Source organism: Doryrhamphus excisus, unplaced genomic scaffold (genome assembly GCF_037039965.1).
Source record: "Doryrhamphus excisus strain RoL-2023G ecotype Guam unplaced genomic scaffold, RoL_Dexc_Guam_v1.1 HiC_scaffold_24, whole genome shotgun sequence".
In the NCBI taxonomy this organism is placed as follows: domain Eukaryota; kingdom Metazoa; phylum Chordata; class Actinopteri; order Syngnathiformes; family Syngnathidae; genus Doryrhamphus; species Doryrhamphus excisus.
The window spans coordinates 6950001-6960000 of NW_027621862.1; the positions used below are offsets into that span (position 1 = coordinate 6950001).

The 10000-nt window shown below is 52.1% G+C and overlaps 28 non-coding genes and 15 pseudogenes across 28 annotated transcripts in view; all 43 read left to right on the forward strand.

Moving 5' to 3' along the window:
• Positions 1 to 114, forward strand: part of LOC144895431 (5S ribosomal RNA) — a 119-nt gene extending 5 nt beyond the window's left edge. Inside the window, exon 1 of the ribosomal RNA XR_013625932.1 lies at positions 1 to 114. This exon is cut by the window's left edge and continues 5 nt beyond it. This is a non-coding gene — a ribosomal RNA (5S ribosomal RNA).
• A 112-nt stretch (positions 115 to 226) lies between these two features.
• Positions 227 to 335, forward strand: LOC144896100 (5S ribosomal RNA; annotated as a pseudogene).
• Positions 336 to 448: 113 nt separating this feature from the next.
• LOC144897236 (5S ribosomal RNA) lies at positions 449 to 567 on the forward strand. The gene has a single exon (XR_013626806.1). It is a non-coding gene; the product is annotated as a 5S ribosomal RNA (ribosomal RNA).
• Positions 568 to 679: 112 nt separating this feature from the next.
• LOC144895394 (5S ribosomal RNA) lies at positions 680 to 798 on the forward strand. The gene has a single exon (XR_013625893.1). It is a non-coding gene; the product is annotated as a 5S ribosomal RNA (ribosomal RNA).
• A 112-nt stretch (positions 799 to 910) lies between these two features.
• LOC144895538 (5S ribosomal RNA) lies at positions 911 to 1029 on the forward strand. The gene has a single exon (XR_013626041.1). It is a non-coding gene; the product is annotated as a 5S ribosomal RNA (ribosomal RNA).
• A 112-nt stretch (positions 1030 to 1141) lies between these two features.
• LOC144897077 (5S ribosomal RNA) lies at positions 1142 to 1260 on the forward strand. Its single transcript, XR_013626647.1, has one exon. It is a non-coding gene; the product is annotated as a 5S ribosomal RNA (ribosomal RNA).
• A 112-nt stretch (positions 1261 to 1372) lies between these two features.
• On the forward strand, positions 1373 to 1491 carry LOC144895288 (5S ribosomal RNA). Its single transcript, XR_013625784.1, has one exon. It is a non-coding gene; the product is annotated as a 5S ribosomal RNA (ribosomal RNA).
• Positions 1492 to 1603: 112 nt separating this feature from the next.
• Positions 1604 to 1712, forward strand: LOC144896101 (5S ribosomal RNA; annotated as a pseudogene).
• A 112-nt stretch (positions 1713 to 1824) lies between these two features.
• On the forward strand, positions 1825 to 1943 carry LOC144895908 (5S ribosomal RNA; annotated as a pseudogene).
• Positions 1944 to 2056: 113 nt separating this feature from the next.
• On the forward strand, positions 2057 to 2175 carry LOC144895348 (5S ribosomal RNA). The gene has a single exon (XR_013625845.1). It is a non-coding gene; the product is annotated as a 5S ribosomal RNA (ribosomal RNA).
• A 112-nt stretch (positions 2176 to 2287) lies between these two features.
• LOC144895357 (5S ribosomal RNA) lies at positions 2288 to 2406 on the forward strand. Its single transcript, XR_013625855.1, has one exon. It is a non-coding gene; the product is annotated as a 5S ribosomal RNA (ribosomal RNA).
• Positions 2407 to 2518: 112 nt separating this feature from the next.
• Positions 2519 to 2637, forward strand: LOC144897168 (5S ribosomal RNA). Its single transcript, XR_013626738.1, has one exon. It is a non-coding gene; the product is annotated as a 5S ribosomal RNA (ribosomal RNA).
• Positions 2638 to 2749: 112 nt separating this feature from the next.
• Positions 2750 to 2868, forward strand: LOC144895397 (5S ribosomal RNA). The gene has a single exon (XR_013625896.1). It is a non-coding gene; the product is annotated as a 5S ribosomal RNA (ribosomal RNA).
• A 112-nt stretch (positions 2869 to 2980) lies between these two features.
• LOC144897078 (5S ribosomal RNA) lies at positions 2981 to 3099 on the forward strand. Its single transcript, XR_013626648.1, has one exon. It is a non-coding gene; the product is annotated as a 5S ribosomal RNA (ribosomal RNA).
• Positions 3100 to 3211: 112 nt separating this feature from the next.
• On the forward strand, positions 3212 to 3330 carry LOC144895903 (5S ribosomal RNA; annotated as a pseudogene).
• A 112-nt stretch (positions 3331 to 3442) lies between these two features.
• On the forward strand, positions 3443 to 3561 carry LOC144897026 (5S ribosomal RNA). The gene has a single exon (XR_013626595.1). It is a non-coding gene; the product is annotated as a 5S ribosomal RNA (ribosomal RNA).
• A 112-nt stretch (positions 3562 to 3673) lies between these two features.
• LOC144895965 (5S ribosomal RNA) lies at positions 3674 to 3792 on the forward strand (annotated as a pseudogene).
• A 112-nt stretch (positions 3793 to 3904) lies between these two features.
• On the forward strand, positions 3905 to 4023 carry LOC144897268 (5S ribosomal RNA). The gene has a single exon (XR_013626838.1). It is a non-coding gene; the product is annotated as a 5S ribosomal RNA (ribosomal RNA).
• A 112-nt stretch (positions 4024 to 4135) lies between these two features.
• On the forward strand, positions 4136 to 4254 carry LOC144897310 (5S ribosomal RNA). Its single transcript, XR_013626880.1, has one exon. It is a non-coding gene; the product is annotated as a 5S ribosomal RNA (ribosomal RNA).
• Positions 4255 to 4366: 112 nt separating this feature from the next.
• Positions 4367 to 4485, forward strand: LOC144895630 (5S ribosomal RNA). Its single transcript, XR_013626134.1, has one exon. It is a non-coding gene; the product is annotated as a 5S ribosomal RNA (ribosomal RNA).
• A 112-nt stretch (positions 4486 to 4597) lies between these two features.
• Positions 4598 to 4716, forward strand: LOC144897139 (5S ribosomal RNA). The gene has a single exon (XR_013626709.1). It is a non-coding gene; the product is annotated as a 5S ribosomal RNA (ribosomal RNA).
• A 112-nt stretch (positions 4717 to 4828) lies between these two features.
• LOC144897079 (5S ribosomal RNA) lies at positions 4829 to 4947 on the forward strand. Its single transcript, XR_013626649.1, has one exon. It is a non-coding gene; the product is annotated as a 5S ribosomal RNA (ribosomal RNA).
• A 112-nt stretch (positions 4948 to 5059) lies between these two features.
• On the forward strand, positions 5060 to 5168 carry LOC144895985 (5S ribosomal RNA; annotated as a pseudogene).
• Positions 5169 to 5282: 114 nt separating this feature from the next.
• LOC144895442 (5S ribosomal RNA) lies at positions 5283 to 5401 on the forward strand. The gene has a single exon (XR_013625944.1). It is a non-coding gene; the product is annotated as a 5S ribosomal RNA (ribosomal RNA).
• A 112-nt stretch (positions 5402 to 5513) lies between these two features.
• LOC144896672 (5S ribosomal RNA) lies at positions 5514 to 5632 on the forward strand (annotated as a pseudogene).
• A 112-nt stretch (positions 5633 to 5744) lies between these two features.
• Positions 5745 to 5853, forward strand: LOC144896530 (5S ribosomal RNA; annotated as a pseudogene).
• Positions 5854 to 5966: 113 nt separating this feature from the next.
• Positions 5967 to 6085, forward strand: LOC144895849 (5S ribosomal RNA). The gene has a single exon (XR_013626355.1). It is a non-coding gene; the product is annotated as a 5S ribosomal RNA (ribosomal RNA).
• A 112-nt stretch (positions 6086 to 6197) lies between these two features.
• On the forward strand, positions 6198 to 6316 carry LOC144897276 (5S ribosomal RNA). Its single transcript, XR_013626846.1, has one exon. It is a non-coding gene; the product is annotated as a 5S ribosomal RNA (ribosomal RNA).
• Positions 6317 to 6428: 112 nt separating this feature from the next.
• Positions 6429 to 6537, forward strand: LOC144896903 (5S ribosomal RNA; annotated as a pseudogene).
• A 112-nt stretch (positions 6538 to 6649) lies between these two features.
• On the forward strand, positions 6650 to 6768 carry LOC144895524 (5S ribosomal RNA). The gene has a single exon (XR_013626027.1). It is a non-coding gene; the product is annotated as a 5S ribosomal RNA (ribosomal RNA).
• A 112-nt stretch (positions 6769 to 6880) lies between these two features.
• Positions 6881 to 6999, forward strand: LOC144895749 (5S ribosomal RNA). Its single transcript, XR_013626257.1, has one exon. It is a non-coding gene; the product is annotated as a 5S ribosomal RNA (ribosomal RNA).
• Positions 7000 to 7111: 112 nt separating this feature from the next.
• LOC144896565 (5S ribosomal RNA) lies at positions 7112 to 7230 on the forward strand. The gene has a single exon (XR_013626458.1). It is a non-coding gene; the product is annotated as a 5S ribosomal RNA (ribosomal RNA).
• Positions 7231 to 7342: 112 nt separating this feature from the next.
• Positions 7343 to 7451, forward strand: LOC144896323 (5S ribosomal RNA; annotated as a pseudogene).
• Positions 7452 to 7563: 112 nt separating this feature from the next.
• On the forward strand, positions 7564 to 7682 carry LOC144895578 (5S ribosomal RNA). The gene has a single exon (XR_013626081.1). It is a non-coding gene; the product is annotated as a 5S ribosomal RNA (ribosomal RNA).
• A 112-nt stretch (positions 7683 to 7794) lies between these two features.
• LOC144896984 (5S ribosomal RNA) lies at positions 7795 to 7913 on the forward strand. The gene has a single exon (XR_013626564.1). It is a non-coding gene; the product is annotated as a 5S ribosomal RNA (ribosomal RNA).
• A 112-nt stretch (positions 7914 to 8025) lies between these two features.
• Positions 8026 to 8134, forward strand: LOC144896393 (5S ribosomal RNA; annotated as a pseudogene).
• Positions 8135 to 8246: 112 nt separating this feature from the next.
• LOC144896746 (5S ribosomal RNA) lies at positions 8247 to 8355 on the forward strand (annotated as a pseudogene).
• A 112-nt stretch (positions 8356 to 8467) lies between these two features.
• LOC144895961 (5S ribosomal RNA) lies at positions 8468 to 8576 on the forward strand (annotated as a pseudogene).
• Positions 8577 to 8688: 112 nt separating this feature from the next.
• On the forward strand, positions 8689 to 8807 carry LOC144895400 (5S ribosomal RNA). Its single transcript, XR_013625899.1, has one exon. It is a non-coding gene; the product is annotated as a 5S ribosomal RNA (ribosomal RNA).
• Positions 8808 to 8919: 112 nt separating this feature from the next.
• Positions 8920 to 9028, forward strand: LOC144896603 (5S ribosomal RNA; annotated as a pseudogene).
• Positions 9029 to 9140: 112 nt separating this feature from the next.
• On the forward strand, positions 9141 to 9259 carry LOC144895614 (5S ribosomal RNA). Its single transcript, XR_013626118.1, has one exon. It is a non-coding gene; the product is annotated as a 5S ribosomal RNA (ribosomal RNA).
• Positions 9260 to 9371: 112 nt separating this feature from the next.
• LOC144896514 (5S ribosomal RNA) lies at positions 9372 to 9480 on the forward strand (annotated as a pseudogene).
• Positions 9481 to 9592: 112 nt separating this feature from the next.
• Positions 9593 to 9711, forward strand: LOC144895525 (5S ribosomal RNA). Its single transcript, XR_013626028.1, has one exon. It is a non-coding gene; the product is annotated as a 5S ribosomal RNA (ribosomal RNA).
• The last annotated feature ends 289 nt before the right edge of the window (positions 9712 to 10000 follow it).

Sequence of the window (10000 nt, forward strand, 5' to 3'; positions counted from 1 at the left end):
CGGCCAAACTACCCTGAAAACGCCTGATCTCGTCCGATCTCGGAAGCGAAGCAGGGGCGGGCCTGGTTAGTACTTGGATGGGAGACCGCCTGGGAATACCAGGTGCTGTAAGCTTTTTATGGTTTCTGCTCTTGCCTGACAGCAGAGGGCGCTGTTTGACACTTTTTGCTGGAGTCTAGTTTGGCCTGCGTCGCCTTCAAATAGGATCTTTTCAGTTGACCTGGCAGCTTACGGCCATACTACCCTGAAAACGCCCGATCTCGGAAGTTAAGAAGGGGCGGGCCTGGTTAGTACTTGGATGGAAGACCGCCTGGGAATACCAGGTGCTGTAAGCTTTTTTATGGTTTCTGCTCTTGCATGACAGCAGAGGGCGCTGTTTGACACTTTTTGCTGGAGTCTAGTTTGGCCTGCGTCGCCTTCAAATAGGATCTTTTCAGTTGACCTGGCAGCTTACGGCCATACTACCCTGAAAACGCCCGATCTCGTCTGATCTCGGAACCTAAGCAGGGGCGGGCCTGGTTAGTACTTGGATGGGAGACCGCCTGGGAATACCAGGTGCTGTAAGCTTTTTATGGTTTCTGCTCTTGCCTGACAGCAGAGGGCGCTGTTTGACACTTTTTGCTGGAGTCTAGTTTGGCCTGCGTCGCCTTCAAATAGGATCTTTTCAGTTGACCTGGCAGCGTACGGCCATACTACCCTGAAAACGCCCGATCTCGTCCGATCTCGGAAGCTAAACAGGGACGGGCCTGGTGAGTACTTGAATGGGAGACCGCCTGGGAATACCAGGTGCTGTAAGCTTTTAATGGTTTCTGCTCTTGCCTGACAGCAGAGGGCGCTGTTTGACACTTTTTGCTGGAGTCTAGTTTGGCCTGCGTCGCCTTCAAATAGGATCTTTTCAGTTGACCTGGCAGCTTATGGCCATACTACCCTAAAAACGCCCGATCTCGTCTGATATCGGAAGCTAAGCAGGGGCGGGCCTGGTTAGTACTTGGATGGGAGACCGCCTGGGAATACCAGGTGCTGTAAGCTTTTTATGGTTTCTGCTCTTGCCTGACAGCAGAGGGTGCTGTTTGACACTTTTTGTTAGAGTCTAGTTTTGCCTGCGTCGCCTTCAAATAGGATCTTTTCAGTTGACCTGGCAGCTTGCGGCCATACTACCCTGAAAACGCCCGATCTCGTCCGATCTCGGAAGCTAAACAGGGACGGGCCTGGTTAGTACTTGAATGGGAGACCGCCTGGGAATACCAGGTGCTGTAAGCTTTTAATGGTTTCTGCTCTTGCCTGACAGCAGAGGGCGCTGTTTGACACTTTTTGCTGGAGTCTAGTTTGGCCTGCGTCGCCTTCAAACAGGATCTTTTCAGTTGACCTGGCAGCTTACGGCCAAACTACCCTGAAAACGCCTGATCTCGTCCGATCTCGGAAGCGAAGCAGGGGCGGGCCTGGTTAGTACTTGGATGGGAGACCGCCTGGGAATACCAGGTGCTGTAAGCTTTTTATGGTTTCTGCTCTTGCCTGACAGCAGAGGGCGCTGTTTGACACTTTTTGCTGGAGTCTAGTTTGGCCTGCGTCGCCTTCAAATAGGATCTTTTCAGTTGACCTGGCAGCTTACGGCCATACTACCCTGAAAACGCCCGATCTCGGAAGTTAAGAAGGGGCGGGCCTGGTTAGTACTTGGATGGAAGACCGCCTGGGAATACCAGGTGCTGTAAGCTTTTTATGGTTTCTGCTCTTGCCTGACAGCAGAGGGCGCTGTTTGACACTTTTTGCTGGAGTCTAGTTTGGCCTGCGTCGCCTTCAAACAGGATCTTTTCAGTTGACCTGGCAGCTTACGCCAATACTACCCTGAAAACGCCTGATCTCGTCCGATCTCGGAAGCGAAGCAGGGGCGGGCCTGGTTAGTACTTGGATGGGAGACCGCCTGGTAATACCAGGTGCTGTAAGCTTTTTTATGGTTTCTGCTCTTGCATGACAGCAGAGGGCGCTGTTTGACACTTTTTGCTGGAGTCTAGTTTGGCCTGCGTCGCCTTCAAATAGGATCTTTTCAGTTGACCTGGCAGCTTACGCCAATACTACCCTGAAAACGCCCGATCTCGTCTGATCTCGGAAGCTAAGCAGGGGCGGGCCTGGTTAGTACTTGGATGGGAGACCGCCTGGGAATACCAGGTGCTGTAAGCTTTTTATGGTTTCTGCTCTTGCCTGACAGCAGAGGGCGCTGTTTGACACTTTTTGCTGGGGTCTAGTTTGGCCTGCGTCGCCTTCAAATAGGATCTTTTCAGTTGACCTGGCAGCTTACGGCCATACTACCCTGAAAACGCCCGATCGCGTCTGATCTCGGAACCTAAGCAGGGGCGGGCCTGGTTAGTACTTGGATGGGAGACCGCCTGGGAATACCAGGTGCTGTAAGCTTTTTATGGTTTCTGCTCTTGCCTGACAGCAGAGGGCGCTGTTTGACACTTTTTGCTGGAGTCTAGTTTGGCCTGCGTCGCCTTCAAATAGGATTTTTTCAGTTGACCTGGCAGCTTACGGCCATACTACCCTGAAAACGCCCGATCTCGTCCGATCTCGGAAGCTAAACAGGGACGGGCCTGGTGAGTACTTGAATGGGAGACCGCCTGGGAATACCAGGTGCTGTAAGCTTTTAATGGTTTCTGCTCTTGCCTGACAGCAGAGGGCGCTGTTTGACACTTTTTGCTGGAGTCTAGTTTGGCCTGCGTCGCCTTCAAATAGGATCTTTTCAGTTGACCTGGCAACTTATGGCCATACTACCCTAAAAACGCCCGATCTCGTCTGATCTCGGAAGCTAAGCAGGGGCGGGCCTGGTTAGTACTTGGATGGGAGACCGCCTGGGAATACCAGGTGCTGTAAGCTTTTTATGGTTTCTGCTCTTGCCTGACAGCAGAGGGTGCTGTTTGACACTTTTTGTTGGAGTCTAGTTTTGCCTGCGTCGCCTTCAAATAGGATCTTTTCAGTTGACCTGGCAGCTTGCGGCCATACTACCCTGAAAACGCCCGATCTCGTCCGATCTCGGAAGCTAAACAGGGACGGGCCTGGTTAGTACTTGAATGGGAGACCGCCTGGGAATACCAGGTGCTGTAAGCTTTTAATGGTTTCTGCTCCTGCCTGACAGCAGAGGGCGCTGTTTGACACTTTTTGCTGGAGTCTAGTTTGGCCTGCGTCGCCTTCAAATAGGATCTTATCAGTTGACCTGGCAGCTTACGGCCATACTACCCTGAAAATGCCTGATCTCGTCAGCTCTCGGAAGCTAAGCAGGGGCGGGCCTGGTTAGTACTTGAAAGGGAGACCGCCTGGGAATAGCAGGTGCTGTAAGCTTTTTATGGTTTCTGCTCTTGCCTGACAGCAGAGGGCGCTGTTTGACAGTTTTTGCTGGAGTCTAGTTTGGCTTGCGTCGCCTTCAAATCGGATCTTTTCAGTTCACCTGGCAGCTTACGGCCATACTACCCTGAAAACGCCCGATCTCGTCCGATCTTGGAAGCTAAGCAGGGGCAGGCCTGGTTAGTACTTGAATGGGAGACCGCCTGGGAATACCAGGTGCTGTAAGCTTTTTATGGTTTCTGCTCTTGCCTGACAGCAGAGGGCGCTGTTTGACACTTTTTGCTGGAGTCTAGTTTGGCCTGCGTCGCCTTCAAATAGGATCTTTTCAGTTGACCTGGCAGCGTACGGCCATACTACCCTGAAAACGCCCGATCTCGTTTGATCTCGGAAGCTAGGCAGGGGCGGGCCTGGTTAGTACTTGCATGGGAGACCGCCTGGGAATACCAGGTGCTCTAAGCTTTTTATGGTTTCTGCTCTTGCCTGACAGCAGAGGGCGCTGTTTGACACTTTTTGCTGGAGTCTAGTTTGGCCTGCGTCGCCTTCAAATAGGATCTTTTCAGTTGACCTGGCAGCTTACGGCCATACTACCCTGAAAACGCCCGATCTCATCCGATCTCGGAAGCTAAGCAGGGGCGGGCCTGGTTAGTACTTGGATGGGAGACCGCCTGGGAATACCAGGTGCTGTAAGCTTTTTATGGTTTCTGCTCTTGCCTGACAGCAGAGGGCGCTGTTTGACACTTTTTGCTGGAGTCTAGTTTGGCCTGCGTCGCCTTCAAATGGGATCTTTTCAGTTGACCTGGCAGCTTACGGCCATACTACCCTGAAAACGCCTGATCTCGTCCGATCTCGGAAGCTAAGCAGGGACGGGCCTGGTTAGTACTTGAATGGGAGACCGCCTGGGAATACCAGGTGCTGTACGCTTTTAATGGTTTCTTCTCTTGCCTGACAGCAGAGGGCGCTGTTTGACACTTTTTGCTGGAGTCTAGTTTGGCCTGCGTCACCTTCTAATAGGATCTTTTCAGTTGACCTGGCAGCTTCCGGGCATACTACCCTGAAAACGCCCGATCTCGTCCGATCTCGGAAGCGAAGCAGGGGCGGGCCTGGTTAGTACTTGGATGGGAGACCGCCTGGGAATACCAGGTGCTGTAAGCTTTTTATGGTTTCTGCTCTTGCCTGACAGCAGAGGGCGCTGTTTGACACTTTTTGCTGGAGTCTAGTTTGGCCTGCGTCGCCTTCAAATAGGATCTTTTCAGTTGACCTGTCAGCTTACGGCCATACTACCCTGAAAACGCCCGATCTCGTCCGATCTCGGAAGCTAAGCAGGGGCGGGCCTGGTTAGTACTTGGATGGGAGACCGCCTGGGAATACCAGGTGCTGGAAGCTTTTTATGGTTTCTGCTCTTGCCTGACAGCAGAGGGTGCTGTTTGACACTTTTTGCTGGAGTCTAGTTTGGCCTGCGTCGCCTTCAAATAGGATCTTTTCAGTTGACCTGGCAGCTTGCGGCCATACTACCCTGAAAACGCCCGATCTCGTCCGATCTCGGAAGCTAAACAGGGACGGGCCTGGTTAGTACTTGAATGGGAGACCGCCTGGGAATACCAGGTGCTGTAAGCTTTTAATGGTTTCTGCTCTTGCCTGACAGCAGAGGGCGCTGTTTGACACTTTTTGCTGGAGTCTAGTTTGGCCTGCGTGGCCTTCAAATAGGATCTTTTCAGTTGACCTGGCAGCTTACGGCCATACTACCCTGAAAACGCCCGATCTCGGAAGTTAAGAAGGGGCGGGCCTGGTTAGTACTTGGATGGGAGACCGCCTGGGAATACCAGGTGCTGTAAGCTTTTTTTATGGTTACTGCTCTTGCATGACAGCAGAGGGCGCTGTTTGACACTTTTTGCTGGAGTCTAGTTTGGCCTGCGTCGCCTTCAAATAGGATCTTTTCAGTTGACCTGGCAGCTTACGGCCATACTACCCTGAAAACGCCCTATCTCGTCTGATCTCGGAAGCTAAGCAGGGGTGGGCCTGGTTAGTACTTGGATGGAAGACCGCCTGGGAATACCAGGTGCTGTAAGCTTTTAATGGTTTCTGCTCTTGCCTGACAGCAGAGGGCGCTGTTTGACACTTTTTGCTGGAGTCTAGTTTGGCCTGCGTCGCCTTCAAATAGGATCTTTTCAGTTGACCTGGCAGCTTACGGCCATACTACCCTGAAAATGCCTGATCTCGTCAGCTCTCGGAAGCTAAGCAGGGGCGGGCCTGGTTAGTACTTGGATGGGAGACAGCCTGGTAATACCAGGTGGTCTAAGCTTTTAATGGTTTCTGCTCTTGCCTGACAGCAGAGGGCGCTGTTTGACACTTTTTGCTGGAGTCTAGTTTGGCCTGCGTCACCTTCTAATAGGATCTTTTCAGTTCACCTGGCAGCTTACGGCCATACTACCCTGAAAACGCCCGATCTCGGAAGTTAAGAAGGGGCGGCCCTGGTTAGTACTTGGATGGGAGACCGCCTGGGAATACCAGGTGCTGAAAGCTTTTTATGGTTTCTGCTCTTGCTTGACAGCAGAGGGCGCTGTTTGACACTTTTTTGCTGGAGTCTAGTTTGGCCTGCGTCACCTTCAAATAGGATCTTTTCAGTTCACCTGGCAGCTTACGGCCATACTACCCTGAAAACGCCCGATCTCGTTTGATCTCGGAAGCTAGGCAGGGGCGGGCCTGGTTAGTACTTGCATGGGAGACCGCCTGGGAATACCAGGTGCTCTAAGCTTTTTATGGTTTCTGCTCTTGCCTGACAGCAGAGGGCGCTGTTTGACACTTTTTGCTGGAGTCTAGTTTGGCCTGCGTCGCCTTCAAATAGGATCTTTTCAGTTGACCTGGCAGCTTACGGCCATACTACCCTAAAAACACCCGATCTCGTCCGATCTCGGAAGCTAAGCAGGGACGGGCCTGGTTAGTACTTGAATGGGAGACCGCCTGGGAATACCAGGTGCTGTACGCTTTTAATGGTTTCTTCTCTTGCCTGACAGCAGAGGGCGCTGTTTGACACTTTTTGCTGGAGTCTAGTTTGGCCTGCGTCACCTTCTAATAGGATCTTTTCAGTTGACCTGGCAGCTTCCGGGCATACTACCCTGAAAATGTCCGATCACGGAAGCTAAGCAGGGGCGGGCCTGGTTAGTACTTGGATGGGAGACCGCCTGGGAATAACAGGTGCTGTAAGCTTTTTATGGTTTTTGCTCTTGCCTGACAGCAGAGGGCGCTGTTTGACACTTTTTGCTGGAGTCTAGTTTGGCCTGCGTCGCCTTCAAATAGGATCTTTTCAGTTGACCTGGCAGCTTACGGACATACTACCCTGAAAACGCCCGATCTCGTCTGATCTCGGAAGCTTAGCAGGGGCGGGCCTGGTTAGTACTTGGATGGGAGACCGCCTGGGAATACCAGGTGCTGTAAGCTTTTTATGGTTTCTGCTCTTGCCTGACAGCAGAGGGCGCTGTTTGAGACTTTTTGCTGGAGTCTAGTTTGGCCTGCGTCGCCTTCAAATAGGATCTTTTCAGTTGACCTGTCAGCTTACGGCCGTACTACCCTGAAAACGCCCGATCTCGTCTGGTCTCGGAAGCTAAGCAGGGGCGGACCTGGTTAGTACTTGGGTAGGAGACCGCCTGGGAATACCAGGTGCTGTAAGCTTTTTATGGTTTCTGCTCTTGCCTGACAGCAGAGGGCGCTGTTTGACACTTTTTGCTGGAGTCTAGTTTGGCCTGCGTCGCCTTCAAATAGGATATTTTCAATGGACCTGGCAGCTTACGGCCATACTACCCTGAAAATGCCCGATCTCGTCCGATCTCGGAAGCGAAGCAGGGGTGGGCCTGGTTAGTACTTGGATGGGAGACCGCCTGGGAATACCAGGTGCTGTAAGCTTTTTATGGTTTCTGCTCTTGCCTGACAGCAGAGGGCGCTGTTTGACACTTTTTGCTGGAGTCTAGTTTGGCTTGCATCGCCTTCAAATAGGATCTTTTCAGTTGACCTGGCAGCTTACGGCCATACTACCCTGAAAATGTCCGATCTCGGAAGCAAAGCAGGGGCGGGCCTGGTTAGTACTTGGATGGGAGACCGCCTGGGAATACCAGGTGCTGTAAGCTTTTTATGGTTTCTGCTCTTGCCTGACAGCAGAGGGCGCTGTTTGACACTTTTTGCTGGAGTCTAGTTTGGCCTGCGTCACCTTCAAATAGGATCTTTTCAGTTGACCTGGCAGCTTACGGCCATACTACCCTGAAAATGCCTGATCTCGTCAGCTCTCGGAAGCTAAGCAGGGGCGGGCCTGGTTAGTACTTGAATGGGAGACCGCCTGGGAATACCAGGTGCTGTAAGCTTTTTATGGTTTCTGCTCTTGCCTGACAGCAGAGGGCGCTGTTTGACACTTTTTGCTGGAGTCTAGTTTGGCCTGCGTCGCCTTCAAATAGGATCTTTTCAGTTGACCTGGCAGCTTACGGCCATACTACCCTGAAAACGCCCGATCTCGTCCGATCTCGGAAGCTAAGCAGGGGCGGGCCTGGTTAGTACTTGGATGGGAGACCGCCTGGGAATACCAGGTGCTGTAAGCTTTTAATGGTTTCTGCTCTTGCCTGACAGCAGAGGGCGCTGTTTGACACTTTTTGCTGGAGTCTAGTTTGGCCTGCGTCGCCTTCAAATAGGATCTTTTCAGTTGACCTGGCAGCTTACGGCCATACTACCCTGAAAATGCCCGATCTCGGAAGTTAAGAAGGGGCGGGCCTGGTTAGTACTTGGATGGGAGACCGCCTGGGAATACCAGGTGCTGCAAGCTTTTTATGGTTTCTGCTCTTGCCTGACAGCAGAGGGCGCTGTTTGACACTCTTTGCTGGAGTCTAGTTTGGCCTGCGTCGCCTTCAAATAGGATCTTTTCAGTTGACCTGGCAGCTTACGACCATACTACCCTGAAAATGTCCGATCTCGGAAGCAATGCAGGGGCGGGCCTGGTTAGTACTTGGATGGGAGACCGCCTGGGAATACCAGGTGCTGTAAGCTTTTTATGGTTTCTGCTCTTGCCTGACAGCAGAGGGCGCTGTTTGACACTTTTTGCTGGAGTCTAGTTTGGCCTGCGTCGCCTTCAAATAGGATCTTTTCAGTTGACCTGGCAGCTTACGGCCATACTACCCTGAAAACGCCCGATCTCGGAAGCTAAACAGGGACGGGCCTGGTTAGTACTTGAATGGGAGACCGCCTGGGAATACCAGGTGCTGTAAGCTTTTTATGGTTTCTGCTCTTGCCTGACAGCAGAGGGCGCTGTTTGACACTTTTTGCTGGAGTCTAGTTTGGCCTGCGTCGCCTTCAAATAGGATCTTTTCAGTTGACCTGGCAGCTTACGGCCATACTACCCTGAAGATGCCCGATCTCGTCTGATCTCGGAAGCTAAGCAAGGGCGGGCCTGGTTAGTACTTGGATGGGAGACCGCCTGGGAATACCAGGTGCTGTAAGCTTTTTATGGTTTCTGCTCTTGCCTGACAGCAGAGGGCGCTGTTTGACACTTTTTGCTGGAGTCTAGTTTGGCCTGCGTCGCCTTCAAATAGGATCTTTTCAGTTGATCTGGTAGCTTACGGCCATACTACCCTGAAAATGTCCGATCTCGGAAGCAATGCAGGGGCGGGCCTGGTTAGTACTTGGATGGGAGACCGCCTGGGAATACCAGGTGCTGTAAGCTTTTTATGGTTTCTGCTCTTGCCTGACAGCAGAGGGCGCTGTTTGACACTTTTTGCTGGAGTCCAGTTTGGCCTGCGTCGCCTTCAAATAGGATCTTTTCAGTTGACCTGTCAGCTTACGGCCATACTACCCTGAAAACGCCCAATCTCGTCTGGTCTCGGAAGCTAAGCAGGGGCGGACCTGGTTAGTACTTGGATGGGAGACCGCCTGGGAATACCAGGTGCTGTAAGCTTTTTATGGTTTCTGCTCTTGCCTGACAGCAGAGGGCGCTGTTTGACACTTTTTGCTGAAGTCTAGTTTGGCCTGTGTCGCCTTCAAATAGGATCTCTTCAGTTGACCTGGCAGCTTACGGCCATACTACCCTGAAAACGTCCGATCTCGGAAGCTAAGCAGGGGTGCGCCTGGTTAGTACTTGGATGGGAGACCGCCTGGGAATACTAGGTGCTGTAAGCTTTTTATGGTTTCTGCTCTTGCCTGACAGCAGAGGGCGCTGTTTGACACTTTTTGCTAGAGTCTAGTTTGGCCTGCGTCGCCTTCAAATAGGATCTTTTCAGTTGACCTGGCAGCTTACGGACATACTACCCTGAAAACGCCCGATCTCGTCTGATCTCGGAAGCTTAGCAGGGGCGGGCCTGGTTAGTACTTGGATGGGAGACCGCCTGGGAATACCAGGTGCTGTAAGCTTTTTATGGTTTCTGCTCTTGCCTGACAGCAGAGGGCGCTGTTTGACACTTTTTGCTGGAGTCTAGTTTGGTCTGCGTGACCTTCTAATAGGATCTTTTCAGTTGACCTGGCAGCTTCCGGGCATACTACCCTGAAAATGTCCAATCACGGAAGCTAAGCAGGGGCGGGCCTGGTTAGTACTTGGATGGGAGACCGCCTGGGAATAACAGGTGCTGTAAGTGTTTTATGGTTTTTGCTCTTGCCTGACAGCAGAGGGCGCTGTTTGACACTTTTTGCTGGAGTCTAGTTT